We start from the raw sequence: 12,281 nt of genomic DNA on the forward strand, positions 1-12,281 counted from the left end.
AAACCTTTGAGCTCATCTCATCAGTCCCCTCCTGCTCCCTGTCCCCAGGGCCGGTGCTACCATTAAGGCAAACTAGGGCGCCAAGATTTGGGGGTGCCAAAAAGCGGTGCCCCCCATTTTTTTTACAGCGTTCTTGGGCTGTGCTGCCGGCAGCACGTATGGCTCAGACTCCCTCTCCCAGCGCAGCGGCCGCTCCACTTCTCCCGCCTCCCAGGCTTGCGGCACCAATCAGCTGTTTGGCGCTGCAAGCCTGGGAGGGGAGGTGAATTAGAGCGGGGGCAGCGTGCTCGGGGAGGGAGCGTAGCAGAGGTGAGCTGTGGTGGGGAGCTGCTGCTCAGCTCTGGGCGGGGGGAGCTGCCATGGGGGGGCACCTCAGGGCAGAGGGGGGGCAGGCAGCTGCCGCAAGGCTGGGGAGGGGCACAAGGTGGAAGTTTTGCCTAGGGCACGAGACTCCCTTGTACCGGCCTTGCTTGTCCCAGCCCTGCTCTCTGGCCCTCAGGGACTCAACCACCCTTGCCCCCAGGAACTGCACAGGGCTTGCAGATCCCCAGACCTGCTCCACCGCCCAACCGTCCGTCTGAGGGTGCCCAACACCCAGGCCATACGCTTCCCTAGCCCCGCCACCACCCAGCGAACATGCCTGCCCCTAGAGATGGGGCTCAGGAGACCAGATATGATGGATACACTGCACCAGCCTGGCCCATGGCCTCCAGCCCTAGACAGCCAGCCCCCTGAGTGGGGCGGCCTGGGACCCAGGGAGAGAAGGCTGAAGGCAATCAGAGCTTGGGGGTGGGGTGAGGGTGGGCAAAGGAGTTGTTGGGGAGCAGCATGTCTGGGACAAATTGAAAAATGGGTGGGGGGGAATTGGGGGTTGGGCCATTTAAATGTTTCATTTCAACAAAGTCATTTTGCTTTTGACCATTATTAACCATGTTTGAGTATTGTGTTGTGTTATTTATTATTTCAAGCACTTTACAATGAAAGGAATGTTGGAAAGTGATGATCCTGTTTGGAAAATATTCACAGTTTCAATTATTTTTTTGACTGAAAAACCTCTAAATAAAAATTTAGGAAAAAATCAGAAAATTTTGCTATGTTGGGGTTGAAAAGACTCAGTGTTTTGAAATTCCCTTTAATTTTACTTTAAAAAAAAATCAAAACCATTTAAAAAGTAGCAATAACCGGCACTTTACTGCTTGAGGTTCTGGTTTATGGTAAGTGTGATTGAGTGTGTGGATTGTGTTGTGTGGGTCTGTGTGGGTGGCAAATGGGAGGGGGGGTGCTGCAGTCAGAAGCTACATGTGTTTGGGGCTTTGGTTGTGTTCTTATGTGGGTGGTTGTGTTGATTTCTGTGCGGGTTGTGTTGTGCTGGGAGAGTTGTGCGGATCTGGGCGGGTGGCAAACGAGGGGTGCTGGTTGTGTTGTGTTGGTTTGTGTGTGGCGTGAGTTGTCTGGGTCTGTACAGGTGGCGAATGAAGGTGTGTGCTGCAGTGAGGGGCTATGCGTGTTTGGGTTGTTGTGTTGTTGTGTGAGTGGTTGCTGTGATGCTGGCAGACCAGATGCCAACTCTTACCAGGCTGCAGGCATTAGCTCAGAACTGACAAACTCATAGTTGGAGACCAGAGCACTGCCGGAAGCTGGGAATGGATGACAGGGGATGGATCACTAACTTGATGATTACCTGTTCTATTCATTCCCTCTGGGGCACCTGGCATTGGCCACTGTCGGAAGACAGGATACTGGGTTAGATGGACCTTTAGTCTGACCCAGTATGGATGTTCTTATGTTACCTGTATGGTAGTTTTGCTCAAAATAGATATTAGTCTTATGAGAAACTATATAGTGTTTAGATCAGGGGTGGGCAAACTATGGCCTGCGGGCCGGATCCGGCCCCCCCAGCCATTTTAAACCGGCCCTCGAGCTCCTGCTGGGGAGTGGGGTCTGGGGCTTGCCCTGCTCAGGCACTCCAGCTGGGGAGCAGGGTTGGGGGCTGCTCCATGTGGCTCCCGGAAGCTGTGGCACGACCCTGCTCCAGCTCCTATGTGTAGGGGCAGCTGGAGGACTCCACTCTGCATGCTGCCACTCGCCCCAAGTGCCACTCCCGCAGCTCCCATTCGCCAGGAACTGAGGATAATGGGAGCTGCAGGGGCGGTGCCTGTGGATGGGGCAGCACGCAGAGCCGCCTGGCCACAGCTCTGCGTAGGAGCCAGAGGGGGGACATGGCCATTGCTTCCAGGAGCCGCTTGAGGTAAGTGCTGCCCAGATCCTGAGCCCCTCCCCATGCCCCACACCCCTTCCCCAGTCCTGATCCCGCTCCCGCCCTCCGAACCCCTCAATCCCAGCCCGGAGCACCCTGCTGCACCCCAAACCCCTCATCCCTAGCCCCACCCCAGAGTCTGCACCCCCCAGCCAGAGCCTGCACCCCTTCCCACACCCCACCCCCTGCCCTAGCCCTGATCCCCCTCCTGCCCTCCGAACCCCTCAGTCCCAGCTGGGAGCACCATCCTACAGCCCAAATTCCTCATCCCCAGCCCCACTCCAGAGCCTGCACCCCCAACCAGAGCCCTCACCCCCTCCCACAGCCCAACCCCAATTTTGTGAGCATTCATGGCCCGTCATACAATTTCTATTCCCAGATATGGCCCTTGGGCCAAAAAGTTTGCCCACCTTTGGTTTAGACTCTACAAAACGCTTGTAAATTGCAGCCTGCCTTCATCTCACTTGTGATGTCTGTAACCCAGGCTATTGGGTAAGATTTAAGTGTTTGCTCTGAAACAGTAAAGCCCCACAGGCAAGAGCAAACCAGTGTGAAATGCTAGTTTGCCACAGGAGGTGCCATCTCCTGTCCAACAGGAGACGGGCCCTAGACCCCAGACAACCCTTGTGGAACAGCAGAGGACAAATGACTACGTTGATTGCTCCCCGTCCCCCATTAAGAGGAGCCCTGCGTGTGATTGCCTCCCTTTATCTTGGCAGAAGTGAATAAAAATCCCTGGCAGTAAGAAACTGCATCTGTTTGAACTCTAAGGGGCCAGAGACCCCAAACTGAACCAGAGACCCCCAGGGGCTGCCTCCTCGGGCTGTCCTGAGAGATACTTTGAATTGACAGATCTCACTACAACTCTTTCCTGTTAGGCCAGGTCTGTGCTACACACAGAGCTTCTCCCACTGACACAGATACTGCCTCGCACGGAGGTGGAGTTATGAACCTGACAGGAGAGCTCTTTCCTGTCAGCATGCAATGTCTTTGCCAGACGTGCTACAATGCACATTTGTAGTGTAGACCTGCCCTTCGGGTTTAGATAGGAACTCATTGGTGTGGATATGATTTGTAGCCAATAATTTGAGTTTATTATCCAGTTACTGTATGATGTTATAATTAATTAACATCATGAGATATAGAATCATTGTATGTTAAATAGAATTAATTTGTAGGATTATAGAAGTATAAGATTGATCAGTATTTAGAGGGAATCGTGTATTAGATCACTAAGTAAGAAAGACTGAAACACAATACCTGTAGGCTGAGGCCTGCAAGATTTTAGCTTAGCTATTTTAGACCTTGGAGATAAGAAATGCTGACATAAGTAAGTGAGCGAAGAATAACCCGATGCCCTACAATTATGGGAAAAGAGGTAATATTGTGAAAAATTATCCAGAAGATTAATTTTAAATCACAAAAATGCTGTAAAGGCATATCTGTTTCTCACATGTAACTTAACCACAGGATAGAGGTTGTAATGTTAATGAGCATAAAGAGAACCTACACAACCTGTAGGAATTGGAGTCCCTAGGCCAAGTAACCAAAAAGAATCATTATAATCTCATGAGATTCCCGATCTACCATGGCAGGAGATAGCTGTGGGCAGTTTTGACTTCGGCAGACATGTCTACTCCAAATGGCTACTTTTCCAAATGTCTAGAAGTTCTGCGTCAGCCAGAGAAGTTGGCGCACTCTGTTACTAGTAACTGAGAGCTGTATTTGCACGCCAGGTCATCCTGAATGTTAGGGGGCTTATTCCTTCACCCTCTCACTTCCCTGGTCCTTCTCGCATGAACAGAGAGCAACAATACCCGAAGTCCAAAGGTGCAAACAATTCGATGTTTATTGGGGAGAACTTTCAGCAAGCATGATTCCAGTTTCTTTCCTTAGTGTCCCCCTTCCCAGCTCTGACACCACAGAGCCTTGCCTGTGTCCCCGTTCCTGTTCCTGTTCCCATTCCCCCCTTAGCAAAACATGATCCCAAATCCTCCAGTCCTTGTTCCCATTCCCCCCTTTACTTCCTTATTGACTGCAGACTATATAGTAAAACTTGAGTTCTGCTTAGCTGTACCTTAACCAATCATTTTACTGAAATTTAACTAACCAATCTTAACATATTGTAACATGATTATTTAACCAATTATATCCCACCACCTTAATTGGTTTACAGCCAATAAAATTAATTATACAGCAGACAGAAACAATTACGGAACCAGACAGAGACCATGCAAATAAACATACAAAACAATACAAAAGTGAGGATTTCACAACTACATCTATACAGACATAAGGGTTTTCCAGCTGTGTCTATTGATAAGTGAGTTCTTACCAGACAGAAAACTATTAAACTAAGTTTCCTTTTACATCTTCTAGGCTCTTCCCTTTCTCTGGAGGTGATAGGAATATCAGGACAGGATTGTATTGCTAACAGCCCAATAGCACCTTCTTTCCATGTGACTCGTTTGGAATGTGAGGATGGGACCGTTCACTTCCCAGCTTATGGCTGCCTCTGCTGCTTAGCCAAAGGCCTTAGCCTAAGAACCGGGCCTCAGACTGTCACAGTAAAAAAGGCCCTATACAGGCAGACAGTAATTTTAATTCTCTCTTTTATACCTCTATAACTAGCTAAGTGATAAAAATACACCTAAATTCTTAAAGTATAGGCCTTTGCAGACAGGCCTGAATATCTATATCCTAATACTGAAGAATTAGTGAGTGACCAAGTTCTGTTTGCAAGCACAGAAGAGGGGAACTTCGCAAGATCTGGGGGAGTGAAACTCATTCAGCCCTGGATACCTGCAATGGAACAGAATGGCTGGGTGAACCGTTCCGATGATGAAATCCATGTTTCCCAAAACAGCTGCATCAGGCAAAGATCCCTCCTGGGCTCTTTTGTACTTGAGAAAAGCACCACTAACAGGAATACTGCCCTGCACATGATGGGGAGGATGTTGCGAGCTACTCTTCCATTCTCACACACACTGCTACAACCCAAAGGGCTCACACCAGATTAAAGCATCTACAGGAAAGACAGACGAGATGCTGTGACCTGACTGCTCTGTGTGTTCCATTGCCGAGATCCACTATCCATGGGAACAACACCAGGTTGGCGAGCAGCAAGGGTGGTAGCAATGAGTCCAGACAGCCATTATCATATTGAGACATGCACAGGAGAAAGGTACAGAAGTAATAGAAGGTGCCTGAGACCTGACTGGATGCTGCCGACATCGGATACACAAGAGCAGCGGCGGTCCCCAGCCCTGCAAGCCAGTGATCAGCATTGACACCGGCATCTCCTGAGAGACAGGTTGCAGCTGGACCATCAGAAAGTCAGTTCACAGGACATGGCCAGCCGGTGCGCATGCCAGCAGGATACCAAGGTTTGTGCTCCCCGTCTGGACGGGAACTGCACACAAAAGCAGCCTCAGGCAGTGGGGAAGCACGAGCTCCCAGCATTACATGTTGACAGCCTCTGACCCGCACAGCTCAGGATTACACAGCTAGCGGCCAGCAGTGCAGGGAGCAGGCCATGTGCTGAGGGCCCAGTCTGTTGGAGGTGTTGTTTACGGGTGGGGTTTGAAGAAGAATGGAAGCTATCGGTGGTGCTGGTCTCTGTAAAATTAGGCGCGTGTAGTTGGCAGAGGGGTCCTCTCAGGTGGGGTAGACACAGGCAGGGCAGAATCTGGAGGACTCCCCTTGACATGTAACTAACAGAGAGTTGGGGTGAAATGCTGGGCTCACGCTGGGGTCCTGGAATATGGGGACTGCAGTGTGCTTACCAGGAGGATGCTTTCAGCTGCCTGGAGTTGCCCCCAGCTCTGTCCGGCCGGTTCAGGGGACAGGGTGACACCTCAGTGAAATCGAGCTCAATGGATCAGTCTCAGGCCCGCGGGATTCAGCCCTGTCCAGGCCTTGCACATCCCCAGACCTTCCCCATGACCCTCCCGCCCCCAGGCCATACGCCGTACTAGCCCTGCCACATCCCAGGGTACGTCTACACTTACCGGAGGGTCCGGCGGCAGGCAATCGATGTTCTGGGATCGATCCTGGAAGTGCTCGCCGTCGACGCCGGTACTCCAGCTCGGCGAGAGGAGTATGCGGCATCGACGGGGGAGCCTCCCTGCCGCGTCTGGACCCGTGGCAAGTTCAGACTAAGGTACTTCGAATTCAGCTACGTTATTAACGTAGCTGAATTTGTGTACCTTAGTCTGAAGTGGGGGCTTAGTGGGGACCAGGCTCCAGTGATCAGCGGCCCAATACACCTGCTGTGACGTTCTGTACCTCGTGGGAACCCCCTGAACCCCCATATTCATCCTTATAAAATGATTGTGTGGTATCCAATGCAAAGTTTGTTATTTCGGGTGTCTTCGGAAGGCTCATGATGCACTGAGCATTGTTGTTATAGTAATATTATAGTAACTGTTGTTATAGTAATGTTATAGGTTATAATGTCATGTATATAGTTATGAGGCTGAAAATGTGTCCTCATGGCTTGAAACAAAACCAGGCAAAAACTCCCCAAGAGCAGAGGGGCAGTTCACACTTCATCAGGGCATGTATGGGGCAAACCCAGCCCAGCCTCACAGAAACAAAGGACACTGGCCTATGCATCTATGCGTCTCTATGCATCCGAAGAAGTGAGGTTTTTACTCACGAAAGCTTATGCCCAAATAAATCTGTTAGTCTTTAAGGTGCCACCAGACTCTTTGTTGTTTTTGACACTGGCCTAGGCAGCAACAAAAGGATCTGTTGGACTCTTGAGTGAGTCAGCCCCCTTCCCTTGGTCAGTTTGGGACTGCGATGAGGTAGTGCTCACCTGACTCTGAAGGTGGGGGGAGCCAAGAGGAAAGGAAGGACATGATAAAAGGGAGAGACATTTTGCCATGCTTCCTCTCTATTCCACCACCATCTACAGACATCACCAACAAGCGACTGAAGTGCTGATCAAAGGGGAGAGCCCGGCTGAAGGGCAACCAGCCAGCCTGTGGTGAGAAGCATCTACGTTTGTAAGGACACTGAAAGTGTTAAGATCAGCTTAGAATGTGTTTTCCTTTTATTTCATTTGACCAAATCCATCTTCATAGAATCATAGACTTTAAGGTCAGAAGGGACCATTATGATCATCTAGTCTGACCTCCTGCACAATGCTTTGAGTTATAATCAATTAAAATCTATCTGTGTAGTTAATAAATCTGTTTATTTATTCTACCTGAAGCAGTGCATTTGGTTTGAAGCATGTCAGAGGCTCCCCTTGGAATAACAAACCTGGTACATATCAAATTCTTTGTTAAATTGACAAACTCATATAAGCTTGCAGTGTCCAGTGGGCATAACTGGACACTGCAAGGAGGTTCCTAGGGTTGTGTCTGGGACCGGAGATATTGGCTAGTGTCATTTGGTTGCACAATCCAAGGAGTAGCTTACATGCTAGAGGCTATGCGTGAACAGCCCAGGAGTGGGGGTTCTCAGAGCAGAGCAGGGTAAGGCTGGCTCCCAGAGTCGAGGATTGGAGTGACCTAGCAGATCACCAGTCCAGATAACACCAGAGAGGAACGTCACAGTGGCACAGCGAGCAGGGTATATGTGCAGCTTGTTACTCCAAGTGGAGTTTACATTTTAAGCACTGATATTTGTGATTTTAAGTGAGTCTTAAGTGCAGTGGCAAATAAGTCAGGAGGAGGTCACAGTTTTGTTATTTTCTGTTTGCTTATTTCGGGAAAGGGAAGTAGGAACAGAAAAGCAGGAAAATCAGTGAAAGCAGTGAAGCGATTGCGAAGTTGGAGCTTTTTAGGCAGCAGGTTGCAGAAAAGGAGGCTGCACACAGAAGGGTGATGGAAGAAAGAGAAAAAGAGAGAGAGAGCGAGAACACCAACTGGACCTGCTAGAGAAGCAGAACCAGAACCCCCTGACCTCAACGACTCCCATCACTTCAAAAATCCACAAATGAGAACACTTATGCTCTGCATACAGTGAAGATGATAATATTGCTGAATATCTGACTACCTTTGAAAGGCTGAGTGTAATACATGAAATCCCTGATGATAAGAGCGTTCCTACTCTGATTGCGAAATTAACTGATAAAGCTCGAAATGTATTCAATGGAATGTCTATTGAAGATGCTTTAGACTATTGTAAATTTAAAGATACTGTTTTGCAAAGTTTTCAGATTACCCCTGAAACATATAGAGTTAAATTTTGGAATCTTAAAAGGGATATTGGGATGAGTGATGGGGAACATGTAAACAAAATGAAAGATTTGTTGGGAAAATGGGTGAGGGGTAAAGAGGTGGCAAGTTTTGAAGGAATGCTTGATCTTGTTGCTCAAGAGCATTTCCTAAGCATATGTACGGCTGATGTAAAGCAGTGTCTATGGGACAAAGATGTAAAGACTGTGGCTGAGATGGCTTTTTTAGCTGATGCCTTTGAACAGACTCGGGCGTCTATTGAGGGCAGGCCACAGAAAGAGGAGTTTAGAACTGTGGGAAGGGAGGATCCCATTTTGTCCCTGGGAAGAGAGAAGGGGGTTGGGAGACTAAACATTCTCTTACGCAAAAACATTCTTCTACTGGTAACTCCTATCCCAAATCTCCCGTAAAAACAGAAGATCCCCAAAAGTGCTATGAGGAATAAATGACCTGTGCTAGGAGGAAGCAGGCAACCAATAGCTCATGTTAGTTCTGCTGCCCTCAACACAGAACCCCCCCAAGCAACTGAAACCTATTATATTGGTTTTGTGACATTAGCCTCTGCAGAACCAGATATGGAGCATATTAAGGCTGTCCAAATTGATGGCAGGGAGTACTTGGGGCAGAGGGATACAGGGGCCCAAATCCATGTGGTGTGGGAAGGTTTGGAAAGTGTTTTGACTGTGAGGGTAATAGAACACCTCCTAGTTGACCTGCTTCTTGGTAATGATTTTTTCCATGTAGTTCAGGTTAAAGTATTTGCCTGCAGAAGGAGGGAGTTTTATGCTGGGACCCCAGAGGGAAAGGGTAACGTCTCAGGAACTGCTGAGAGAATGGGAGAGAATCTCCTTGATTCTTCTACAGCAGTGGGAAGCCACATGCTTTCAGGTGATTGAGACCAACTCCTGCATTGCAGCCAGGGCCGGCCTTAGCAAGAGCGGGGCCCGATTCCTGGGGGCGGGGCTTGCCGCCGGCAAGTCTCACCCCAACGAATCGGGCCCCACTCGGGCTGGGGTCGCGGGGTTTGGGTCCAGGCCGGAGCCGCTGGGGCCGGGGCCAGGCCGGAGTCGCTTGGCCCGGGGCCGAGCCGGCGTGCCGGGGCCTGAGCCAGAGCCGCCGGGGCCGGGGCCTGAGGTGTTCGGGCCGGGGCCGGGCCAGCGCCCCGGGGCCCGAGCCGGGGCCGGGGGTGCTCGGCCGGAGCCGGAGCCGTGGGGCCATGCTGGGGGTGCTCGGCCAGAACTCAGGCCGCTGCTCCGGGGCCCGAGCCGGGCCTGAGCCAGAGCCGCTCGGGCCGGGGCTGGGGGTGCTCGGCCGGCACCAGGGCCGGGCTGGAGCCGTGGGGCCGGGCCGGCGCGCTCGGCCGGGGCCAGTGCCCCGGGGTCTGTGCCGGGCTGGAGCCAGAGCCGCCGGGGCCACTCGGCCAGGGCCGGACTGGGCCGCGCCCCGCCTCCCAGGAGCCCTCCTCGCGCCCCCCCGCCCCAGCTTACCTATTGCTGCTGCCGCCTGCCCCTTTTCAGACTTCCCGTGAACATCTGATTCGTGGGAAGCAGGGGAGGGGGAGGAACAGGGGGCGGAGCATTCAGGGGAGGGGAGGAGGGGGAAGTGAGCTGGGGGCGGAGTGGACAGCTGCTGGGCCCTCTTAGGCGCGGGGCCCAATTCAGCCGAATAGGCTGAATCGGCTTAAAGCCGGCCCTGATTGCAGCTGGAGGCAACACCACATCAGGAACGGATGGGGGTGTATTGCTTGCCAGGGAGAGAACTGTCCAGGTTGTTAGCTGCCAGCAGGTTGCAGCTGAACCAGAGATAAACCGGGCTCTAGGGAGCAGAGAGAAATGTGTCCCAGCGGAGAGCCCAGGGAAGGGGCAGGGAATCTCAGGAACCACTGAGGTGGGTGAGGATCCCTGTGACTGTAACACAGGGAAGCAGGGTGCTTCCAAGAACGGGAGGGGCTGAGACTAGCTCCTTTCCAGCAGAAGGCAACATGCCCTCAGGCGCAGGGACAGGAGAGGTGTTGTCAGTGATTAAGGAAACTGTCCCAGTCATTAGCTGGCAGAGTTTTGCCAAGAGACAACAAGAGACAAAACCCTTCCTAGGTTTCAGACTAGCAGCCGTGTTAGTCTGTATCCGCAAAAAGAACATAGGAGTACTTGTGGCACCTTAGAGACTAACAAATTTATTAGAGCATAAGCTTTAAAAACCCTTCCTAGCGAGCACAGAGGAATGTGTCTTAAAGGGGGGCCCAGAGGAGGAAACTGGGGAAGGAATAATGGGGGTACAGGGGGCACCCCCATCCCTGCCATGCTTCTCAATCCCAACCCACAGGCCCCCCTGCCATCCCAGCCCTGGCACCCCACCCCCGCCATGCTCCTCAATCCCAACCCACAGCCAGGAGCGGCGCCAGGGTGTTTGCCTCCCTAGGCGGCAGCGCTCCTCCTCTGAGCATTCGGGGGGATGCTCCACGTCTTCAGGGCACTTCGGCAGCGGGTCCTGGAGCGAGTGAATTTCTGCCAAAGACCCAGAGCGGAAGGACCCCCCGCCGCCGAATTTCCGCCGAGGGCGGCAAAATGCCGCCCCCCAAATCCTGCCACCCTAGGCGATCCCTGGGGCACTCCACTTGATACCGGCTACCAACTAGACATCGAGCCGTTGATCACTACCTGTTGAGCCTGACAATTTAGCCAGCTTTCTATCCACCTTATAGTCCATTCATCCAATCCATACTTCTTTAACATGCTGGCAAGAATACTGTGGGAAACTGTACCAAAAGCTTTGCTAAAGTCAAGATATATCACATCTACTGCTTTCCCCATATCCACAGAGCCAGTTATCTCATCGTAGGAGGCAATCAGGTTGGTCAGGCATGACTTGCCCTTGGTGAATCCATGTGACTGTTCCTGATCACCTTCCTCTCCTCCAAGGGCTTCAAAATGGTTTCCTTGAGGACCTGCTCCATGATTTTTCCAGGGAGGCATGTGGTTGTGCTCCAAGGACAAATGAGCAAGCGCACTGGGTCCCCCAAGCTGATTGCCAGTGTGAGCCCCAGAAGATGGAGTCCGAGTCTCTGGCAGTGAAAGGGTTAATTTCCCCCGCTGGAAAGCACAGCCCTGAGAATGGCCGGGGGGGAAAGGTGGCCGGTGCATGGTGGGCGTGCGGAGCTGGGACTGAGAAGGATAGCGACTCCAGAGCCCCAGCGTGAACCTGTGTCACATCTGAGCTTGGGCTTCACACCACCTAGGGGGGAAGCACAGTTCTGCGGCTTTACCAGCAGTGTGCACACGGGGGTGATGAATGTTGTCCTGGCTTGCGTGGGGTGCTGAGCTCTCCTGGCCCAGGACTGCTTAAGGTGCTGGGATGGGGGTGGAGGATACACAAGAGGCCAGACTGGACTGTGGGCAGGGCTGGATGGATGCTGACAGAGGGACTCTCTCTCCATGTGGGTAGAGCAGCTGGGTCCTGCGAGCTGCCTCTCCGTGGGTAAGGCTGGAGCATTTGCTTAGGCTGCTCCACACCCCAGGCCTGGCCAGGGCATTCCCCACTCAGCAGAATGCAGGGGTGCCAAGCGGGGACTGCTGAACTCAGTCATTTGAGACCAAAGGCAGATCGGAGGCTGGGCTCCCCGGAGCGGCTGGTGGGTGCCCGGAGACTCACTGTAATGAGGCAGGGCTTCTTCCCAGCCCGCTAAGGACTCACCCACCAGGTCTCTAAGCCCAGGTGCCCCCTTGGGTGAGCTGGCAAGTCACAGGGGTGTGACAATGCGGTTCTGGCGGAACCCAACTGAGAGTGCCAACGCAGGACAAATTGCTCAAACAGGGCAGTTACAGCCCAAGGCTGGG

The sequence above is a fragment of the Trachemys scripta genome, chromosome 7, assembly GCF_013100865.1.
Source record: "Trachemys scripta elegans isolate TJP31775 chromosome 7, CAS_Tse_1.0, whole genome shotgun sequence".
Lineage (NCBI taxonomy): Eukaryota > Metazoa > Chordata > Testudines > Emydidae > Trachemys > Trachemys scripta.